Source organism: Sander lucioperca, chromosome 16 (assembly GCF_008315115.2).
Source record: "Sander lucioperca isolate FBNREF2018 chromosome 16, SLUC_FBN_1.2, whole genome shotgun sequence".
In the NCBI taxonomy this organism is placed as follows: domain Eukaryota; kingdom Metazoa; phylum Chordata; class Actinopteri; order Perciformes; family Percidae; genus Sander; species Sander lucioperca.
Window position 1 is genome coordinate 12,863,149 of NC_050188.1, and position 22,405 is coordinate 12,885,553.

At 38.6% G+C, this 22,405-nt stretch overlaps 1 long non-coding RNA gene across 1 annotated transcript in view; it reads right to left on the minus strand.

Annotated features, from left to right (window-relative positions):
- Positions 1-12,116: 12,116 nt before the first annotated feature.
- The window catches only part of LOC116051717, a 13,010-nt gene continuing 2,721 nt past the window's right edge, over positions 12,117-22,405 (minus strand). Inside the window, exons 2-3 of the long non-coding RNA XR_004105419.1 lie at positions 13,131-13,134; positions 12,117-12,194 (exon numbers count right to left, since the gene is read on the minus strand). This is a non-coding gene — a long non-coding RNA (uncharacterized LOC116051717). The remainder of the gene's footprint in view (positions 12,195-13,130; positions 13,135-22,405) is intronic.

Here is a 22,405-nt window from a genome sequence, read left to right on the forward strand (position 1 = left end):
GTAAAAGTAAAAGTATCCTCCATAGATTTGTTAAGGTGCATCTGTCAATCAAAGCCAAAAGAAATAATCATTCATTGAAGTATAGTTTATTTAACTAAATCGTACTGACTTTAAATTGTAAATGACCAATTAGAAGAACACAATTTTCACACATCAAATTGTCTTGATTAAAGGTGTTTGGGAATTTCTCCCATCTAGAAGTTCAAAGTACGTATTACAGCTACGGTAGCCTTCACACTTCAAAAAGCCCGTCTCTTGCTCTTTTCAATATCCTTTTTCTTTTTCTGGGCGAAGAAGAAGACTCCTGTTCCTGAAATTTGGATTTTGAATACGTGTGATCCTCCATGTTTCCTTCTTAATGGAAGATACGATACACATTAGCAGCATTAGCAGCACCTGTGAGTTTATCATGTGACGATGCGAAAACGCGAAAGGCAGTATGTCCTGTATGTCCCTTACCGGCTAACGTATTTCAAGATGGAGCATGAATATGGAGCGTCTACCCCAGTTCATGAGACTGCAAATGTAAAATTTCAAGCCAAAAGGAATACTTGGAATTGATGGTGGTGGTAAATATTCATGAAAAAAGACTTTTGCTAGTTTGACGGCGGAAAAAGGGTCCGTGCGTTGGGCGCATGGTTCAAAAGGGTTGTACTTAGTGTCTTCATTAATCATAGGTGTGATTTGGGTGTAACATGCAATAAACCAATCAGAGATCATCTCCCATTCCCTCGAAAGCTAGGCCCATTTGGACCTTGGAGCATTGCTATTCTGATGGCGGATTTGCACCGTAACATTTTTATTTGTAATCTTCTGCATGTGTGTGCTCTGCTGCGCATCCCTGTGTGTGTAACAAGCATAGTGTGCGCACGCTATGCATAAGCCTAGGCACATTTTACTAATTTGCTCTAATTTACTACTACTAATTTATGCACCTGAACACACCTCCCACACCAGCATGCCCATGGGCGCAAAGATGGGCGCAGGTGCATTTGCTGTTTAAACGACGTAGGAGCTGGATGGGAAAACAACTGAGTCAGTCTTTGCTTGCGGGTGCAAGATAGGGCCCATAAGCTGATATATACATGTTGTTAAATTAAATAATAATAATAATAATAATAATCTTTATTTATAGAGCACACCAAGCACAGAGCTTCACAAAACAAACACAACAAGCCAGTCATAAAAACATCAGGTTTTCTAAAACAACAAATAAAAACTATTTGATGTTATTGGCATTTCTTTAAACCAATCACAATCGTCTTGGGCGGTGCTAAGCTCCGCACGGAGCAACGTTGCCTCTGCAAAATAGCCTCGGGAAGGAACCATAAACATAGAAAAACAAAAGAGCAGGAGGGAGAAAAAAAAAAAAAGCACAGCAAATAATAACAAATAAATAGTTCTTACAGATCTACTACGTCTACATTTAGTTAGTTAGCAGTGTAAATTTTGTACTTCATATATACACAGGCATCGCATATATATATATATATATATATATATATATATATATATATATATATATATACAGACCGTAGACCATAAAAAAAATATTCTTCTTCTCAATCCATATTAATGCATGTTATTGCTTGCCATTCATGGCCAAAATAATCTTTGAGGGGAGACCAGTCATTTACAAATGTAAACGGCCGTCTGGATTTACCCTGCAGAGATCTGAGTAGCAGTTAACCATAGTCCTCACAAATCCACCGGAGTTTAGAACGCCAACACAAAGAAAGAGGAAGGGGATGGACATAAGGCCCAAAAAGAGGGACATCCAGCGGAATTTCCGGCAGCAACGGGGCAACCCCGTAAATGTTTTGTTGTCGATATATAGACTACTGTGAAAGTAACAAAACGTTCAATCCACAGAGAAATGCACACAGCCAGTATTCAGAAACTGTGCCTTTAAACGAGCCATCCATTGTGATGTCACAACTTTACTATAAATACGTAGAAAGTGACGCTATAGAGCTGTTACAGGCATTCCCCGGCTGCAGTGACGGAGCAGAGTTATTGGTTCTGGTTGTTTGTCGTCGTTTTGGGTTTCTCCAGTAAACAATACGTGTTGTTCAGTAAACAATACGTGTCGTCAGCGAGCTGTGACAAACCTGTGGGCCGAGAAAAAATACAGAACACAATTTTGTCCGTTTCATCAGAGTGAAAAAATCCCTATGTGCTTCTCATTCAGTGTTTTGTTAAATAAATATTGATATTATTTTGTTTCTGTATTTCCAGTTTTAAACAGAATCTGTCTTTTTACATATATCATGGCCTCTTTGACCCAGTTAACCTGCTTTTATATGCTCCGTGTTAAAGTTACCTTTATTATGATTTCCAACCAAGGAATATGGGGACTCATTAGGAAGCGATGTCACTGTGAGAAGGAATGAAAGACGATGAATATATAATGCATGTTACCAGAAATATGTAAACAGAGTATTTGGCCAAATGTTGATGAGAGCTCTGTCTTTACCGGTCTTATTCGTCACTGCTGGAAGATCAGGGACGGTGTCGTACGTGGGATCATGTCGGTTTGATCCATCTGTTGAAACATTTTACCAACGAGCATTATTAACCAACTTAGTTCACCTGGAGACAGTCCCGTTTGTCTGCTTTTACTAAAAGGTAGTTGGAAAATGTGTTCATTTATTTACAGTGCTAAGCATAAGTTCATGAACCGACGCTAAGATTGATTAAAAAGAGGAATACAAAAAATTGATCTTAATGCCTTAATTAAAAAAATTAGGAAAAATCCAACCTTTAAGGACACCAATTTTCTTTGTTAATGAATAATGTATCATAAATAAATAAATGTTCTTCCTTAAAATACAGGGGGCATAAGTCAGTACACCCCTATGTTAAATTCCCATAGAGGCAGGCAGATTATTATTTTTAAAGGCCAGTTATTTCATGGATCCATGATACTATGCATCCTGATAAAGTTCCCTTGGCATGGGGTACTTTACATAAAATCATCTCTCAATGCAAATCAAACCAGCTATTAGGCAGGTTGGATGATGTGGGGCTATTTTAATTCCAAAGTTAAAGTTACCTTTATTATGATTTCCAACCAAGGAATATGGGGACTCATTAGGAAGCGATGTCACTGTGAGAAGGAATGAAAGACAATGAATATATAATGCATGTTACCAGAAATATGTAAACAGAGTATTTGGTCAAATGTTGATGAGAGTTCTGTCTTTACCGGTCTTATTCGTCACTGGTGGAAGATCAGGGACGGTGTCGTACATGGGATCATGTCGGTTTGATCCATCTGTTGAAACATTTTACCAACGAGCATTATTAACCAAATTAGTTCACCTGGAGACAGTCCCGTTTGTCTGCTTTTACTAAAAGGTAGTTGGAAAATGTGTTCATTTATTTACAGTGCTAAGCATAAGTTCATGAACCGACGCTAAGATTGATTAAAAAGAGGAATACAAAAAATTGATCTTAATGCCTTAATTAAAAAAATTAGGAAAAATCCAACCTTTAAGGACACCAATTTTCTTTGTTAATGAATAATGTATCATAAATAAATAAATGTTCTTCCTTAAAATACAGGGGGCATAAGTCAGTACACCCCTGTGTTAAATTCCCATAGAGGCAGGCAGATTATTATTTTTAAAGGCCAGTTATTTCATGGATCCAGGATACTATGCATCCTGATAAAGTTCCCTTGGCATGGGGTACTTTACATAAAATCATCTCTCAATGCAAATCAAACCAGCTATTAGGCAGGTTGGATGATGTGGGGCTATTTTAATTCCAAAGTTAAAGTTACCTTTATTATGATTTCCAACCAAGGAATATGGGGACTCATTAGGAAGCGATGTCACTGTGAGAAGGAATGAAAGACAATGAATATATAATGCATGTTACCAGAAATATGTAAACAGAGTATTTGGTCAAATGTTGATGAGAGTTCTGTCTTTACCGGTCTTATTCGTCACTGGTGGAAGATCAGGGACGGTGTCGTACATGGGATCATGTCGGTTTGATCCATCTGTTGAAACATTTTACCAACGAACATTATTAACCAAATTAGTTCACCTGGAGACAGTCCCGTTTGTCTGCTTTTACTAAAAGGTAGTTGGAAAATGTGTTCATTTATTTACAGTGCTAAGCATAAGTTCATGAACCGACGCTAAGATTGATTAAAAAGAGGAATACAAAAAATTGATCTTAATGCCTTAATTAAAAAAATGAGGAAAAATCCAACCTTTAAGGACACCAATTTTCTTTGTGAATGAATAATGTATCGTAAATAAATAAATGTTCTTCCTTAAAATACAGGGGGCATAAGTCAGTACAGCCCTGTGTTAAATTCCCATAGAGGCAGGCAGATTATTATTTTTAAAGGCCAGTTATTTCATGGATCCATGATACTACGCATCCTGATAAAGTTCCCTTGGCATGGGGTACTTTACATAAAATCATCTCTCAATGCAAATCAAACCAGCTATTAGGCTAACTGAAATAAAACCATGCCAATCTCTAGGTATGGTGAAGGGTATGTGATGATGCAGGTTTGGATGATGTGGGGCTATTTTAATTCCAAAGGCCAAGGGAACTTTATCAGGATACATAGTATCCTGGATCCATGAAATAACTGGCCTTTACAAATAAAAATCTGCCTGCCTCTATGGGAATTTAACACAGGGGTGTACTGACTTATGCCCCCTCTATTTTAAGGAAGAACATTTATTTATTTACGATACATTATTCATTCACAAAGAAAAGAAAAAAGAAAAAATTGGTGTCCTTAAAGGTTGGATTTTTCCTCATTTTTTTAATTAAGGCATTAAGATAAATTTCCAAAAGATGTTTTTTTATTCCTCTTTTTAGTCAACTTTAGCATGGGTTCATAAACTTATGCTTAACACTGTACAACCCGTTCTCACTCCCAACTTGTAAAATACGGACGCTTGGTCAGTGTCTCTCAGCGTCAGACACCGACGCAAAAATCACCGTTTAGCGTCTGTATGGAACGCACCGGGCAGAGCAGCAGCTCGACCGCGGCGCTGTAAGATGACGTAGTGTTAAGAGAGACAACAGTAGCGAGTAGTATGAAGAACAAAAATCAGCATAGGGAGCTTCGTTGGGGGGGGGGATGAAACCACACATGACTTTCACCCAGTAGACCGGGGTTCATGTCCCCTTCTTGTCCCGCGTGTCACTAAAACATACATTATGTAACCCCATGATAGGTTGGATATTTCAGCAGGCAGGTGTTCAAAGATATTTCATGTATTCTAAGGAGCTTCCATATAAGTATTACTTTTGAGGTAACATTGTCCCACAGAAATAAATAGACTGAAATGTGTGCGGACAAAAAGAGTATAAAAAGGATTTATTCTGGCACTTGTGTGTGTACAACGGCCGTCTCCCTGTTATGAGAGTTTGTTTGAATAAAGCTGCATTTAATGTAAATTTATTGGACTCGTCATCTGTTGAAGTCTCAAACATAATTTCCAGATATCACCCGATATCACCCCACCCACGATCTTTTCCTAAACCTAACTATCCCGTTCTTGTACTGCATGTCAGTTAAACGTACGTCCCGACCCAGACGCCAAGAGCCCCGACTAAGCGCTTCTAAATATGACGCCAAAGAGCTAGATGCAAGTTCCAAGAGCCTCTGACCAAGACACCTGACCAAGCGTCTCTATTTGACGCGCTGGGAGTGAGAATCTGTTGTTATTTACCTGAAACATCTGCCATGCAGTGTGCAGCTGCTTGTGCGGTCAGTGTTCCTCCACCTGCCAAAATAAAAGAGGTCTTCTTGGTTGTTTTGTTAGATGCAGAAAAATCTAAATGCATTTTTGTGTATGGAGATATAAAATATAGTCTAGTCAGAAGTGCTCCCATTCTCACTGCATATAAATGAAAGCAGGAATAAAACAGTGAAGGAAGTTCAGTTTACATCAATCAGAATAGAAAGGGGAACATTTCTTGTCTCTCACCATTAGTCGGCTGAAGCAAAAATCCCTCCTGTATCTCGTTATAGACGGGGCTTCTTTCTTCACTTCCTGTGAAAAAGACACATCAGTAAAACACATCAGTGTTTTCACATATAGTCCTCTTTAAATGGACCAAACTCAGTTCCAAAATAACTCTGATCTATTAGTCAGAATTTCGTTCTGACCTATTTTGGTTTTTCTGGTCAATATTTAAAACAAAAGAAAAAAATTGTCGTTTGGTCATCTTTTTCGACACTTTTGTCGCTTTCCCTGATATTTTTTCACTTTCTTTTTCCAATGTTTTTGAAGCTTTTACGACATTTTTGTCGCTGTTTTTTCAAGTTTTTGGTCAGTTTTTCCGATGTTTCTGTCAATTTCCTCTGTGCTTTAATTGACGTTTTTGGTTTTTTTTTCCTGCGTTTTTCAAGCTTTTTCCAAATTTTTGTCACTTTTTTCAACGTTCTTTTATAAAAAAAAAAATTTAAATACTACAAAATTGAATAAAACCCCAAAATTCAATGAAAGTAGTGAACTGATCATTTATTTAACTTGTGAAGAGACTGTTGAATGGAACCATCCACGTCATCTTTTTTGACAGTGGTTGAAAGAATCCCAATCTAGAAACTCTTTGAAAATGGGTCAAATTTGACCCGAAGAAAACATTGCGCATAGCCTAGAAATCTAGACGTACCCTAGCGGCAGCAAATGTAATTTGCAGCCAGGGTCGTCTAGTAACTCTCCGTTGGCTTACGAGCTGGAAAAACCAAACTCTAGTCAGGCCAATCACATCGTGTATAGAGTTGGTGGGCGGGGCTTAACATAATGACGGCAGAGTTGCGACGGTTCCGTGTGAATTCCCTGCTACTTGAAAACAAAGAAGATGGCTGCTGCTGCTGTTGAACAGCGGTCTTTAGAATCGGCTTTGGCCGCGACTCTGGAAGACTTGGAGTTAAGCTTTTCTTTGAGAAAAGAACAAAGAACGGCACTGAAGTCATTCTTAAAAAAGGAAGATGTGTTTGGAGTCTTGCCTAAAGGATACAGGAAAAGTTGAATCTATCATCTAGCGTTGCTCTGGTTGGTTGTAGCGCTATCTTATCGTGTGCAGAGGGAAGTTGAAAGACAACCGTTTATCCCGCCCCTCGGATTGAGCCCAGCCAATGGTGAGTTCCCAGACCCAACATCTTGATGTGGGTCTGGCTTGACAGGCTATATTGCGCATACAAAGTGTTATTATAAACAATATGTTCAATATGTCCGAAAAGTAGCAGGACGAAGCAGAAGCTTGTTTATTTTCCCCACCCCTTATATCCAACTCTTAACAGTTCCTATACATATTATATATTCATCATTATATATAATATATATATTCATAGCAAAATAACAAACAGTAATGTGAAACACCTACCAACATTTTTTTTTTTAGTTATCATTCTTTTTCTGTTTATTTATACTTTCTTTTATAAGTTCATCTTCTTAAATGTGTATTTATTGATTCAATGTTTGTCCTTTTAATGTGTAAACAGGTCAGGTTTGATTCACCTCGTCTTTTAAACCGTCTCCGAGTGAAGTAGACGATGATGAGGAAGAGGAGGAAGAGGAGGAAGGAGACGACTACTCCATACACCCAACTAGGAGGACCTGGAAGACAAAGTAAGAACTAATTAACACTTTGAACAAACAGCATGTCATTTACAAACACAGCTCAGTTTTTGTTACAGCAGAGCACAAATCAAACAGAGACAGTTATATAAAGTAGTATTTGTCGTGCATGTGTATTTCAATACAAATATTTACGCTTGAAAGGCCGTTGTATCTACAGGATAAGATATAAAAACCAACAAAATAAAAAAAAACAAAGAAAGACTTGATGGTCCAGGTAGTCTCGCATTGCCAGACCTTCCTCCACAGAGCTGCAGAGGAGGGTCTGGCTAGTCCACACAGCATTCGGGATGGGAGAAAAACGTGCTCTGGTTTATTGGCATTTCTTTAAACCAATCACAATCTTCTTGGGTGGCGCTAAGCGCTGGATGGAGCCACGGTGTCTCTGCAAAATAGTCTCGGGAAGGAACTTGTTTTGGTGGAACATGTATACGTTCAAAAGTTGTTTAATTCGTGCAACAGAAAACTCAGATTGGACAGATAGTCTAGCTAGCTGTCTGGATTTACCCTGCAGAGATCTGAGGAGCAGTTAACCATAGTCCTCATAAGTCCTCATGTAGAAAATATCACAGATTCATGATCCTAATGGCACTTTAGATGTGGATGGATCTGAAAATGTTTTCTACAGGGTAACATGTATTACTACTACTATTCCAGTTATAATTAACAATAGACCATGCAAAGTGGTGAATCCCCTAAGTAATAAGAAGCTAACTGCAAACATAGTCAATTTAGCTTCCATTCCCCGTCAGCCACAGCCTGTCCCAAAAAATGAGACGTTGTCTGTTCCCCAACTTAGATCAGTTAAATCAAAGGTAACCAAAAAAGGGGCTGTACTTAACAACCTAATTGAAATTAAAACTACTTCTGCAATGATAGAACAGAATAGGGAAATTAGATGTGGACTATTAGATATTAGATCCCTGTCTTCTAAAGCAGTACTAGTAAATGATTTGATATCAAATAATCAAATTGATCTATTCTGTCTTACTGAAACATGGCTGTGCCATGAAGAATATGTGTGAAGATAAATGAAGCCACTCCTCCCACTCATATTAATACTCAAATTCCTAGAGACTCAGGCCGAGGAGGGGGAGTTGCAGCGACATTTGACTCGAGCCTGTTAATTAATCCTAAATCTAAACTAAATTATAACTCTTTTGAAAGCCTTGTTCTTAATCTTAAACATCCAACATGGAAAACATTACAGCCAATTATATTTGTTGTTGTTTACCGAGCTCCAGGTCCATATTCTGAATTTTTATCTGAATTCTCAGAGTTTTTATCATATGTAGTCCTTAAATCAGACAAAGTACTTATTGTAGGTGATTTTAATATCCATGTGGACGTTGACAGCAATAGCCTTAGTACTGCTTTCAACTCACTACTAGATTCTATTGGTTTCAGTCAGAGGGTGCATAAGGCCACTCACTGTTTTAACCACACCCTCGACCTTGTGCTGGCATATGGCATCGAAATTGAAGATTTAATAGTATTCCGGCAGAACCATTTATTATCAGACCATTTTTTAATAACTTTCAATTTCTTACTACCCGACTATACAAAATTAGATAAAAGCTTCTACACTAGATGCCTATCTGACAGTGCTATAGCTAAATTTAAGGAAGATATTCCAACAGCGCTTAACTCAATGTCGTGCTTTAATAAAACAGAGGACCTTTATGTTAACTTCAGTAACTCCCAAATTGATAATTTTGTAGACGGTGCTACGGCCTGCCTACGGATGACTTTAGACTCTGTTGCTCCTCTCAAAAAGAAGATGATGAAGGAAAGGAAACTAGCACCTTGGTATAACTCCCAAACTCGCAAATTAAAACAAATCTCGCGAAAACTTGAAAGTAAATGGCGTTCCACCAAACTGGAAGAATCTCGTTTAGACTGGCAAGACCTATAGGAATAGGAAGGCCCTCAGAAATGCCAGATCAGACTATTACTCATTACTAATAGAAGAAAATAAGAACAACCCAAGGTTTCTTTTCAGCACTGTAGCCAGGCTGACAGACAGTCACAGCTCTATATCTACGAGCCATCTATTCCTATAGCTCTGAGTAGTGATGACTTCATGAGCTTCTTTAATGAAAAAATTAAAATAATTAGAGATATAATTCATCACCTTTTCCCCTCAACTTCTAATGGTTCACCTTTAAACGAAAGACTGCTAGAAAGAACGACAAGACCTGACATACTTAGACTGCTTTTATCCTCTACACCTTCAACAATTAATGTTAAAGGTCTCTTCAGCTAACCCATCTACCTGTCTCTCAGACCCCATCCCAACGAGGTTACTTCATTACTAGATATGATAAATATGTCTTTATTGACAGCTTATGTGCCACAGTCATTTAAAGTAGCTGTGATAAAACCTTTTCTGAAAAAAACCCACCCTTGACCCTGATGTCTTAGCCAACTATAGACCTATATCTAATCTCCCCTTTCTCTCCAAGATCCTTGAGAAGGTGGTCGTGATTTTCTACATAGCAATAGTTTATTCGAGGACTTTCAGTCAGGATTTAGAAAGCATCATAGCACAAAGACGGCACTTATAAAAATTACTAACAACCTTCTAACTGCTGCTGACAAAGGACTTGCCTCCGTACTTGTCTTATTAGATCTTATTAGCACCATGATTATTAACAGAAATATAATTTATAATCATTTAATTCTTTTTAATGGCTCTCACTGGTTTGTGTCCAGGGAACACTAGAAAAACATTAAAAAAAAAAAAAATTTCAGAGCAAGGCACACTTTTCTGACGGCTCTGCATACATGTGGCTTTACTAATATGATCTGCATCACCAATGTTGTAAAGAAAACTACCGTTAGCAAAAAACATAATGTGACACAAAGAATCTGCTGGGATGTAGCATGTCCACGATGGTGGATGTTATATATGAGGATGGATAAGGTATCTACATATCTAATCGACTGTGAAGAAATTACCTCTCAAATCGGTTATCTGGAAATGAAAATACATCTAGTCGGGACTCATATCATCTCCTGACGTAAACTCTCTGTGAAGTAATACAGCTTTTTCATCAACGGGGTCGTCGACAAAAGGACATGACATGTTTGAGAAAAAACGTTTTATAATCTGCCTAACATAAACCAATACATTTTTTTTATTGATGCAGATAACAAACTGCGCTAAAATGCGCCTGATACAGACTGAATGAATGAATGAGGAAATGAAGGCGCGCTGTGTCAGAGGGAGGAGACTGAGCGAAAACCTGCTCCTGACCAGGTTAGGTTCGCGCGGTCACATAAAAGAGGCGGTGTTTGCACAGCACGACCAATCACAAACATCTACCAGAGTCGCATATTTTACATAAGAAAAGCAAATTATAATTCTACATAAATATGAAGAACACAGACACGGTTTTGCAGGCAAAACGCAATACAGTCGCTGCTTCCTAAAACAGGAGGAAAGCTGCAAAAAATAGCCAACGCTGTAAATGCGTACATCACAACGCTTATCAATATCACTTCCCCATCAGTCAGGCATCATTATCATCTGACTATAATTACCCTTGTGCTTTCCATAAACTGCCATTGCTTTAGCTTAGTATTTCAGTTGCAACCCTGGCAGTGGAAGTGATCGTGAGAGCAAAGAAAAGATATAAAAACATAATTCAAACCGCTTTGCGCATTGGTGACACACGGCTCAAGAAGCGACAAATAGCCGATATGTAATTCCATCCCATTAAAATCTATATATTTCATAAAAATACCCATCAGGGAATGTTAACGGGGTTGTCTGTCTCTAAATGCATTAACACTCTCTCCCTCTCTCTCTCCTCTCTCTCCCTCTGTCTCCTTCTCTCTCCTCTCTTGCTCTCTCTCTCTCTCTCGCCCTCTCTCGCTCTCTCTCTCTCTCCCTCTCTCGCTCTCTCTCTGTCTCTCCCTCTCTCCCTCTCTCCCTCTCTGCGCACCGAGCTCCGCCTGATCTTCTAAGAACGGTGACGCCGTTATCAATCGATAACGGCGTCACCGGCTATTGATTGGTCAGTAGGCGGTGCTTTTACACCAGTTGATCTCTAATCTCCAACTTAACCTGCTCCCGACCAGGTTAGGTGTTCAGCAGTAACAAGTGATCCACCGTCGTGATACAGAAAACCCTGGGTTGAACCTGAAGTACCCTGTTAATGCCAAATCTTGCTTCGTAGTACAGGCCTGAGGACTATGATGGTTGCATCGTATTTGTTGTAAACTTTGATGTATGTTTCTCAGAACAACTTTGAGTCTGTCCTACCTGCGTTGGTGGAAGTTTTACCTGTTGTATTTCCTGTTGTTGTTGTTGCTGTTGTTGCTGTTGTCAGGGTTGTTGGGTTTGTCCTTGTTGTTGTTGCTTTTGTCTTTTTACCTTCTGTGAGTGGCAGAGGAATACATAGTACAGTATTTATTTTACATGCTCTCTCAGATTAAAACCTTCTTCATCCATTTAATTTCATATGAAGATCTATTTCATCTTACTCTTCTTGTTGTGTCTGTGTTTCTCTGTTGTAGTCTTATCTTTATCAGTCAGAGGTGGAGTTGATGGTACAGTTGTTACTGCTTCTGTTGCTGATGTTTGTGTTGTTGTTGTCATGGTTGTTGTGGGTGATGTCTTGTGACCTTCAGAGCATGAAAGAGAACATAAGATAGGGCACAAACATACTTTATTACAGATCATACACTCAGTTTGAAATGGTTGACAGGCTGTGACGTTTCTGTGGTCCGTCATTTTGCAAAGTCTTCTCACAGCTTGCTGAGGATGTTGTTTGCTTGACTTGTCACGTTTTAAAATACAATTAACCTCAAAGTTTCATGCACTGTAAACCCGAATGTTCAAAGTAATTAAATAGATTAAGTGGGGTATACTCAAAATTTTAGAAAAAGTTATACTAACTTAAATTTGTCAAGTTGGTGTAACATGTTCTTCATTTTTGAGTATTGTTAACTAATATTTTTTGATTAAATTGAACTATTTTGTGTATAAGTAAGCATAACTTAAAAACATAACTTAAGTGCAACTTAATAGAATTAAGTAATTACATACTAAGAATGATAAAGTCCTGTTATTTCTATTGTTTCAAATAGGGGTGATTTAAAAAAAAAACTTAATTTATATAGCACATGTTAAAATACAATAAAATCTCAAAGTGCTTCACCAAATAAGTAAAATTGATCATAATAAATAAATTGCAATCAGCAAATGGTCTGAAATGCATTAGACATTAGTGGAAGACAACATGTATTTATTTCATTTATTTTTTGTATTTTTAAAACAGTAACAATTTGATTGAGGCAAATGGTCTGAAATGCATTAGACATTAGTGGAGGACAAAATGTATTTATTTTTTGCATTTTTATTGTCATCAATTTAATGTTGCTTATATATTTTTTATTTTTATTTAAGTGTTGAGCAGCTGCAGGGATCATTTTTTATGCCGAGTTAATCTCTGATTCAACCTGCGAAGCAGAAGGTGGCGCTAATATGCATACTACCTTCCTTACCGCTCTTTGGAAAAAAACAGAAGAAGAAAAGTTTGAACAACGCAGCAAGGCGGGAAGCAACAGACAGTAGGCTTGCAGAAGTTACTACCTACGCAGTAGCAATCAGCCTCACTGGACTTACTGTAAGTTTTGAATGTTAATATTCATTCACTTTTACTTCTTTTATACATTATACATTTTTACATGCGTTTGTCTCAGAGAGTGTAGAACTTCTCCAAGCCCCCGCCCTTCACTGGCTTATCACGGAAGTCTTGTAGGGATTGGCAACTTGTCAGATATAGGTTAGCTGCTAAAGAGCTAGCTAGCTAGCTAGCTAATTAGCGCGACCACTAACGTTACACACTCCAGCAGCACAGCTAGCGACCTACCACTACCAGACTCACTGAAGAATTTTACGACGGATGAATCTAGTAATCACACGCTCATTCCCCGCTTAAAGGTGGTGTTAGAAAATGAGTTGTGAGTAGAAGCACTAACAGACACCTCATATGCGATAGTTAGTTTTTTGTTGATGGAAACTTTCAATAGTGCACCGCTAAGGTCCAATATCATATTAAAAGAGCATAAACGAGCATAATGAGTCAAACTGAGTTCCTACACTGCAAGTCCGCGCTCCCTGTAGCTTCTAGGGACGCTCGTTTTAAATTCTGTGTGAGCAGACTGTCTGAGACACGGAGATTGCTGTTAACAGAACACGAGTCAACTGCCCGTGCTCGCCCACTTGTGTTGCGTCGGTTTTAAAACAAACGACCCTGCTGGAGGCAAGCTGCTTTTCATGACAAAGATGAATAAAGTAAAAACCCTTAACAGTAAAGCTTTGGTTTGTAGAAATGGCATTATTGTTGATTAAGCATGCAGTAAGGTTCAAGTGCTGCTGCTTTTCTTTACAGTAATGTTAATTTTGCTTGATGGCTTTAGTAACTTCACACTTTAGGGATCAAATGAAAAGATCATTAACAGGGAACATTTATAAGTATTTATAATTCGACACTCTTTGAATGCTTTTACTTGTTCAGTTTCAGATCAGTTTATGCCTTTGCATCTCTCTGTTCCAGTTTCAAAAAGTTAAGGAAGATAACTGGAGATGTGATAAAGATACCAGGTAATCCAATGAATCTCTCACACACACACACACACACACACACACACACACACACACACACACACACACCTCTAAATACCAGTAACTTAAATTGTTTTGTTTTTTCAGACAATGTTTTAGTGTGGTAACCCTAAATCATACACACTCCCACATACACATATCATTTGTTTATTCTACTTGCCTGTTTGATCAAAATAAAGCTTTTTGCCGTATTCAAGTCAACAGTTCATGAATGTCTTCTGTTCACGAATATCATCTTCCTAATTGATATTTAACCTTTGGCACTGAACAGATCATATTTTACTTTGTATTTGCTTGCACATATTGTTGAAGAAAGATGATGGAGACCACATTCCCCCTATGCCGACAGACCATAGTGATATCCTGCCCACCAGTGAACGAGCTCATGGACCTCTGGCCTGGTCTCAAAATAGAGTCTGAGGTAATATGGATCAGCTCTCTCTTTTGAAGTGAAAATTGTGATTCTTACTCATTTGGCTGATATTTTTGCTTTATAAATGTGTGCTAGATTCTTCAAATTGGACTGTTTTTTTTAAGTGTTGTTGCTGTATTCTCCTCCTGCTGTTATTTCTATGCAGTTGTATGCAGAGTTCCAGCGGATTACAAATCAGAACCTGCCCAACACATGCTATGCTGAGCTTGACCGCCATCTTCCTCAACCGATGACCTTATTCAGACAGAAGGCATCAAAAACTGGGAAGACAGCAGATGCTCTGGCTAAAATTAAAAAAAAAATCAATGATGAACAGGTAAATAGATTTTTACACATTTCATAGGTTGACCCAGTGGAACATTGAACAGGTTCAATGATTCAAATGAGCTTTGTGAATTTTGCAATTAGTCCACTTTATGTTTGCCATTTGTCTGATTGCATTAAAGATGTGAACAGGTTAGAAAGTGGTAAACTACCACCAAGGTTGCAGACCCTCAAGAATGGCTTAATGATGTAGAAACTCATCTGAAAAAAGGCTGCAGGGTAAAGCATTATAAAAGACTAGTTCAAAGTTATCTCCTTTTGTCTAAATAATGCCTCAAAAAGTTACTGCACTACTTTGCAGGTGTTCAGCCAATAGGCCCAAACTACACAATATGCCTTTGTTCTCATTAATATAATGCAAAAGTAACGCTAATGTTTTGTAGGCCTGGGCGAAAAATCGATTGAATGAATTAATTCGAGTTTTTTGTCGCGGGCGATTTAAAAAAATAAGTAAATCGAGTTTTTGTGTAATGGCGCATTTTTGGCTCCCCTGAGCTTCCGTAGCGTTAGTTTCACATAGCAGTATGGCAAGCGACAACAACAACAACATCATAGCACACATGAAACAGCAACAGCAAGCGACAACATGGCTACCGGTGAGAGTGGGAAGTTTGTTCCCAAGAAAGAGGAGAACAATCACCGAAGCGGTCGCTTTATTATGTAGGGGGGAAAATCCGAAAAAAAATCGTAAATCGAATTAAAAAAAATAAAATCGGAGATTTTATTTTTAGGCCATATCGCCCAGCCCTAATGTTTTGTATGTTTTAATGTTTTTCTTAACCATTGTGGGCTTCACAAGATGACCCACATTTCACTGTGCATTTGATACTGGTTATGTAAAACATTTACATTTTAGAGTTTTAAGTGAAAATGTTCTTAAACAGTCTATAGAATTTTTGAAATTTCACCCAAATTGCTGCCCTGTTGCCTTACTCAGGAATTAACCAGGAAGCCAAAAGCAGTGTTTTTTTTTCTTTTATAGCTGTAGCAAACAATAATTTCATTTTGGTATTATTTATTATTGTTTTTGATTACTCCGATTATTTTCCTGACTATCTGATTAGTTGTCTGGTCAATATCAGAAATTTGTGATACATATTTATTTCCTAGGGCCTTAAAGCAACACGCCTACTTATTGGGGCTTATTCCCCGTATCCCCCAGAGTTAGATACGTCCATACATACCCTTCTCATCTCCGTGCGTGTCGTAACTCTGTCTGATGCACCCACGCCTAGCTTAGCACAGATCCTGGAGGTAACCGGCTCCATCTATGCTCCTAATAAGTGACAAAATAACGCCAACATTTTCCTATTTACATGTTGTGATTTGTATAGTCACAGCGTGTACGAATAACAAGGTCACATGAGACACAGCCATCTTCTAACCGTATACAAACTGGGAACTATATTCTCAGAAGGCAAAGCACTGCTACTTGGGTGGAGTGATTTGCTTGCAGAACTCCAGGCGAACTCTCTGCTCCTCACCACGGGGCTTCTCAGGTGCAAATCACTCTGCCCAAGTAGCAGAAGTAGCAGTGCTTCACCCTTTCTGAGAATAGTTGTCAGTATGTATACGGTTAGAAGATGGCTGTTTCTCAGCAGCTAGCAGTGGGTGCGTCAGACACGCACGGAGATGAGAAGGGTATGTATGGACTTATCTAACTCTGGGGGATATGGGGAATAAGCTAAAGTCCCAATAAGTCGGTGTGTTCCTTAAGTGACAAGGAACACATTTGGAAGGCTAGAAGTTTTTCTTCTTAAAAATCTCTCAAATGTATTTATTTATTTATATACAATTTATTTAAGTATATTTTAAAATTATTTTTTTATTCTATTTATTTTAATTTATAAATGTTTATTTATTTTTGTATTTAATTTTAAATTTAACTGTTCAAAAGCGGACTTTCATGACTTTTAGATATATTAAGTTAGGTAAACTTAATGTAAGTGAGGCAATCAGTTGCCACAAAATTTTTAAGTTTTGAGTCACATGTTTTTAAGTAAACAAACTCAACATATTTGACTAATGTGTACTTAAAACAATGACAACACAAACTAATAAACATTGAGTTTGGTTAACATAAACTGGTGTGGTTGTGTACTTATTTTTTTTAAAGTTCTGTGAACTTATTCCTGTGGTTTGTAAACTCAAAACTTTAAGTCATAACTGAAAATAATTGAGCTGCCTTAACAGAAAACTGTAAGTCATATTAACTGCAAATATTTGAGTTGAGTTAAATGAGCACTTTTAATTTAACTGTTATCAAAAGGTACATGTAGCAATTCATCCAACCTTTTAAGTTCTGGAAAATTTTGACTTAAGTTAATCAACTTAAAAAATGTGAGGCAATCAGTTGCCACAATTTTTTTGAGTTCTGGTAACTTATTCGGGTTTACAGTGTGGCATATGGCATTGAAATGAAGATTTAATAGTATTCCCGCAGAACCCTTTATTATCAGACCATTTTTTAATAACTTTCAATTTCTTACTACCCGACTATACGAAATTAGATAAAAGCTTCTACACTAGATGCCTATCTGACAGTGCTATAGCTAAATTTAAGGAAGATATTCCAACAGCGCTTAACTCAGTGTCGTGCTTTAATAAAACAGAGGACCTTTATGTTAACTTCAGTAACTCCCAAATTGATAATTTTGTAGACGGTGCTACGGCCTGCCTACGGATGACTTTAGACTCTGTTGCTCCTCTCAAAAAGAAGATGATGAAGGAAAGGAAACTAGCACCTTGGTATAACTCCCAAACTCGTAAATTAAAACAAATCTCGCGAAAACTTGAAAGTAAATGGCGTTCCACCAAACTGGAAGAATCTCGTTTAGATTGGCAAGACCTATAGGAACAGGAAGGCCCTCAGAAATGCCAGATCAGACTATTACTCATTACTAATAGAAGAAAATAAGAACAACCCAAGGTTTCTTTTCAGCACTGTAGCCAGGCTGACAGAGAGCCACAGCTCTACTGAGCCATCTATTCCTATAGCTCTGAGTAGTGACGACTTCATGACCTTCTTTAATGAAAAAATTAAAATAATTAGAGATATAATTCATCACCTTTTCCCCTCAACTTCTAATGGTTCACCTTTAAATGAAAGACTGCTAGAAAGAACGACAAGACCTGACATACTTAGACTGCTTTTATCCTATACACCTTCAACAATTAATGCTAAAGGTCTTTTCAGCTAAGCCATCTACCTGTCTCTTGGACCCCATCCCAACGAAGCTACTTAAAGAAGCGTTACCCGTGGTTAACACTTCATTGCTAGATATGATAAATATGTCTTTATTGACCGCAGTCATTTAAAGTAGCTATTTGCGTTAATGTTAAAAAAAAAGTTGCTATATGTCAAAGAATTTGGATTTTTTTGAGCAGTTTTTTTGTTGGGAGGCAGAAAGATCTAGCTTCTGCTGCTTGGAGGACTTTGCTCCGAGTCCTTCTTTCCTAGTGGATGGCGAGCTACCATCTGTGGTGGAGGTATCGGTGTTTTTGGCCACTAGCTTTGTAGATGCGTGCGTCGTTGTGAGATGCTTCATTAAATTAGAGTTGCTTACAACTGATGTCGACAAAGTCTTCGCTCCTGGACATAATGTACACATTACATGCACGTTCTTGCCTTTGACCACAATGAATTTGAAGTAGTGCTTATATCTCCACCTTGAAAATGCCAACTTTTCATTAGATTGCTCCTGACTCGCCATCTCTGCTGCTTCATCGAATCTCTGTTTAGCTGTTGTGTGTGTGTTTGGCGTGTGTGCTGGCATGTGTGTAAAAACACTGGCTCTGATTGGCTACCATGAAACATGACTCTGCCTTAGCCAATCATAATCACTTACCTCGTTATTAACCCTCCTCCTCACTAGCTGTGAGCCAGGGGTGCGTTCGGATTACACAGTTTATTCAATCAATGCATAGTAACGCACCGCATTTAATGTCCAGTAACGTTAATGGCGTTGTAACGACGGGAAAAGTAATTAGTTAGATTACCCCGTTACTGAAAAAATAACGTTGTTACCTAACGCCGTTCTTTTAAACGGCGTTATTCCAGACACTGCCTATATCTAACCTTCTCTTTCTCTCCAAGATCCTTGAGAAAGTAGTCGCTAATCAGTTATGTGATTTCTACATAGCAATAGTTTATTTGAGGACTTTCAGTCAGGATTTCGAATGCATCATAGCACAGAGACGGCACTGGTGAAAATTACTAACAACCTTCTAACTGCTGCAGACAAAGGACTTGCCTCCGTACTTGTCTTATTAGATCTTAGTGCTGCAATCGACACTATTGACCATACCATCCTGTTAAAGAGACTGGAACATTTAGTTGGCATTAAAGAAATTAAGTCCTATTTCTCTGACCGATCTCAATTTGTTAATGTTAACAATAAATCCTCCAGGTACGCTAATGTTAGGCATGGCGTTCCACAAGGCTCAGTGCTTGGACCAATTCTATTCTGACACCCAATTATACTTATCAATCAAGCCAGATGAAACCAGTCAGTTAGCTAAACTTTAAGTATGCATTAAAGATATAAAAACCTGGATGACCTACAATTTTCTGATGTTAAAGCAGCCATATTATGCTCATTTTCAGGTTCATAATTGTATTTTAAGGTTGTACCAGAATAGGTTTACATGGTTTAATTTTCAAAAAACACCATATTTTTGTTGTACTGCAGCGCTCTCTCTCACTGCTGCAGGGCCTCTTTTCAGCTGGTCTCTGTTTTAGCTACAGAGTGAGACCTCTTTTCTTCTTCTTCTTCTGTACTATCTTGATTGCACTGCACATGCCCAGTAGCTCAGATGTAGATCATGTCAGCTAGCTAGCTCCATAGACAGTAAAAGAAAGGCTGTTTCTACAACTTTGGTCAGTTACAAGGCAGGATTAGCTGGGAGACTTCTAAATGAGGGCACACATGGAAGTAGTTCTTTTGTAGATTATGGTGAACTTGTGTGTGTTGTAGCAGTGCTTTGCTATTGAGAACGAGGTAGCATGCTAGCGTTAGAATGCTAGCGTTAGCCATAGCGTTAGCATGCTAACGCTACGAGCTAATGGTTGCGGTTAGCCTGCTCGTGAGCTGTTCAAAATCGGCACGGCTTGTGACGTCACAAGCCGTGCCGATTTTGAACAGCTCACCCAGAGACTGAAGGCAGGACACATTCAGAAACCGTATCTCACTCTAAACAGCATGGGTGGATTTTTTTCAAAGTTTGTATGTGTGTGGAAGCACCAGAGACACAACATAACACCAAATCCCAGAAAAAGTGATTTTTTCATAATATGGGCACTTTAAACTCAAACAAAACTGAAGTGATTGTGCTGGGCCCTAAACACCTCTGAACCTCATTATCCGAAGACTTACTCTGGATGGCATTGCCCTGGCCTCCAGCACTACTGTCAGAAATCTTGGAGTTATTTTTGATCAGGATATATCCTTTAACGCTCACTTAAAACAAACCTCTGGAACAGCCTTTTTTCACCTTCGTAACATTGCCAAAATCAGGAACATCTTGTCTCAAAACGATGCTGAAAAACTAGTCCATGCATTTGTTACTTCCAGGCTGGACTACTGTAATTCCTTACTATCAGGATGCTCAACTAAAAACCTAAAGACTCTGCAGCTGATCCAGAATGCTGCAGCACGTGTTCTGACAACACTAAGTCAGAAGTCACTCAACTAAGAAAAGAGATCATATTTCTCCAGTATTAGCTTCTCTGCATTGGCTTCCTGTAAAATCCAGGATTTAATTTAAAATCCTTCTTCTGACCTACAAAACTTTAAATGGTCAAACACCATCATATCTTGAAGAGCTCATAGTACCTTATTGTCCCACTAGAGCACTGCGCTCCCAGAATGCAGAGTTACTTGTGGTTCCTAGAGTCTCTAAAAGTAGAATGGGAGCCAGAGCCTTCAGCTATCAGGCTCCTCTCCTGTGGAATCAGCTCCCGCTCTGGATTCAGGGGGCAGACACCGTCACCACTTTTAAGAGTAAACTTAAAACTCTCCTCTTCGATAAAGCTTATAGTTAGGGAGTGAGGAGTTGCAGCATTCGCCTAGACCAGCGGGGGAAGATGTGTAGCCACAGTCATGGCACACCCCCTCCCTATCTCTGCTTCTCTTCATAGAAAGCTTACGAATATTTAGGGAGTGAGGAGTTGCAGCGTTCGCCTAGACCGGCGGGGGAAGCTGTGTATAGGGATGTCCCGATCAGGTTTTTTTGTCCTCGAGTCCGAGTCATTTGATTTTGAGTATCTACTGATACTGAGTCCCGATCCGATACTTCTATAATAATTCAACTTTATAATACCTCCAGACCGCAGACATACTCGCGCTTTGCGCTTCAAGCTGCTTCCGTATTCTACTTTGCCGGCATTTACCCAATAGCGTCTCTGCAACAAAGTGATGTCATGCCGCACGCGTTGCTGTTTCTGTGTGGAGTCAAAAGGGTCTAACTCTGGCCACCGCATAACTATAGATGTGTTAAAAAATAATGAGAATATATATACATATATATCCGAGTCCTGATCGGGAGGTAACGTCCGATTCCGATCGAGTCTGAAACCACGTGGTCTAGATCTACTCTATCTGTAAAGTGTCCTGAGATAACTCCTGTTATGATTTGATACTATAAATAAAATTTAATTGAATTGAATAAATCCACTGGAGGTTAGAACGGCAACACAAAGAAAGCCCAAGGCAACGGAAATCGGGCCTAAATGGGTGAAAACAGGCGGAATTTCCGTCGGCAATGGACCAATCCCAGAAGTGGAATGTCTTTTACTTTTCTACAACTCAGCTTAAAAAGATTTACTTTAAAGAAGTACTAACTGAAAATGTTCAGCAACCTACAAATGTATACCAAATTGTAGGCTATACTTTTATGAAAAAGTGGACATAATGTTCACACATCACCAGGGGTCCATTTCAGGGAGGTTTAACAAACTCTGAGTTGATTTACCCTGAGATGGGAAACTTGTTTTCGGTTCCAGAACAGCTGATATGAGTTGGTTCAATCAACTTGGAGTAGGTTGACTCAGAGTTAAGCGCGTGCACCACCACAATAAAAAGGCAGCATGAATGGAGCCATGATACTACGTTTCACCATGGTAACAACCACAAACAAACTGGTCGGCGGAAATACTCATGCGCACATACAGCGAGTTTGAACATGTTTTTTGTTAAAAAGCAACGTAGCGGCTGCTGCAAAAGAGAGAGAATTGGTGTGGGAGAAAATTGCAGCATTAACAGTGTATTCATTTCATATTTAATCACAGGTAACCTATAATATTACTGATGAAAACTGGAATGGTATTACACCTATTTCATTGAGGTGCAATCCTGCTGGCGAAAAAGTAAGATACTACTAATCATA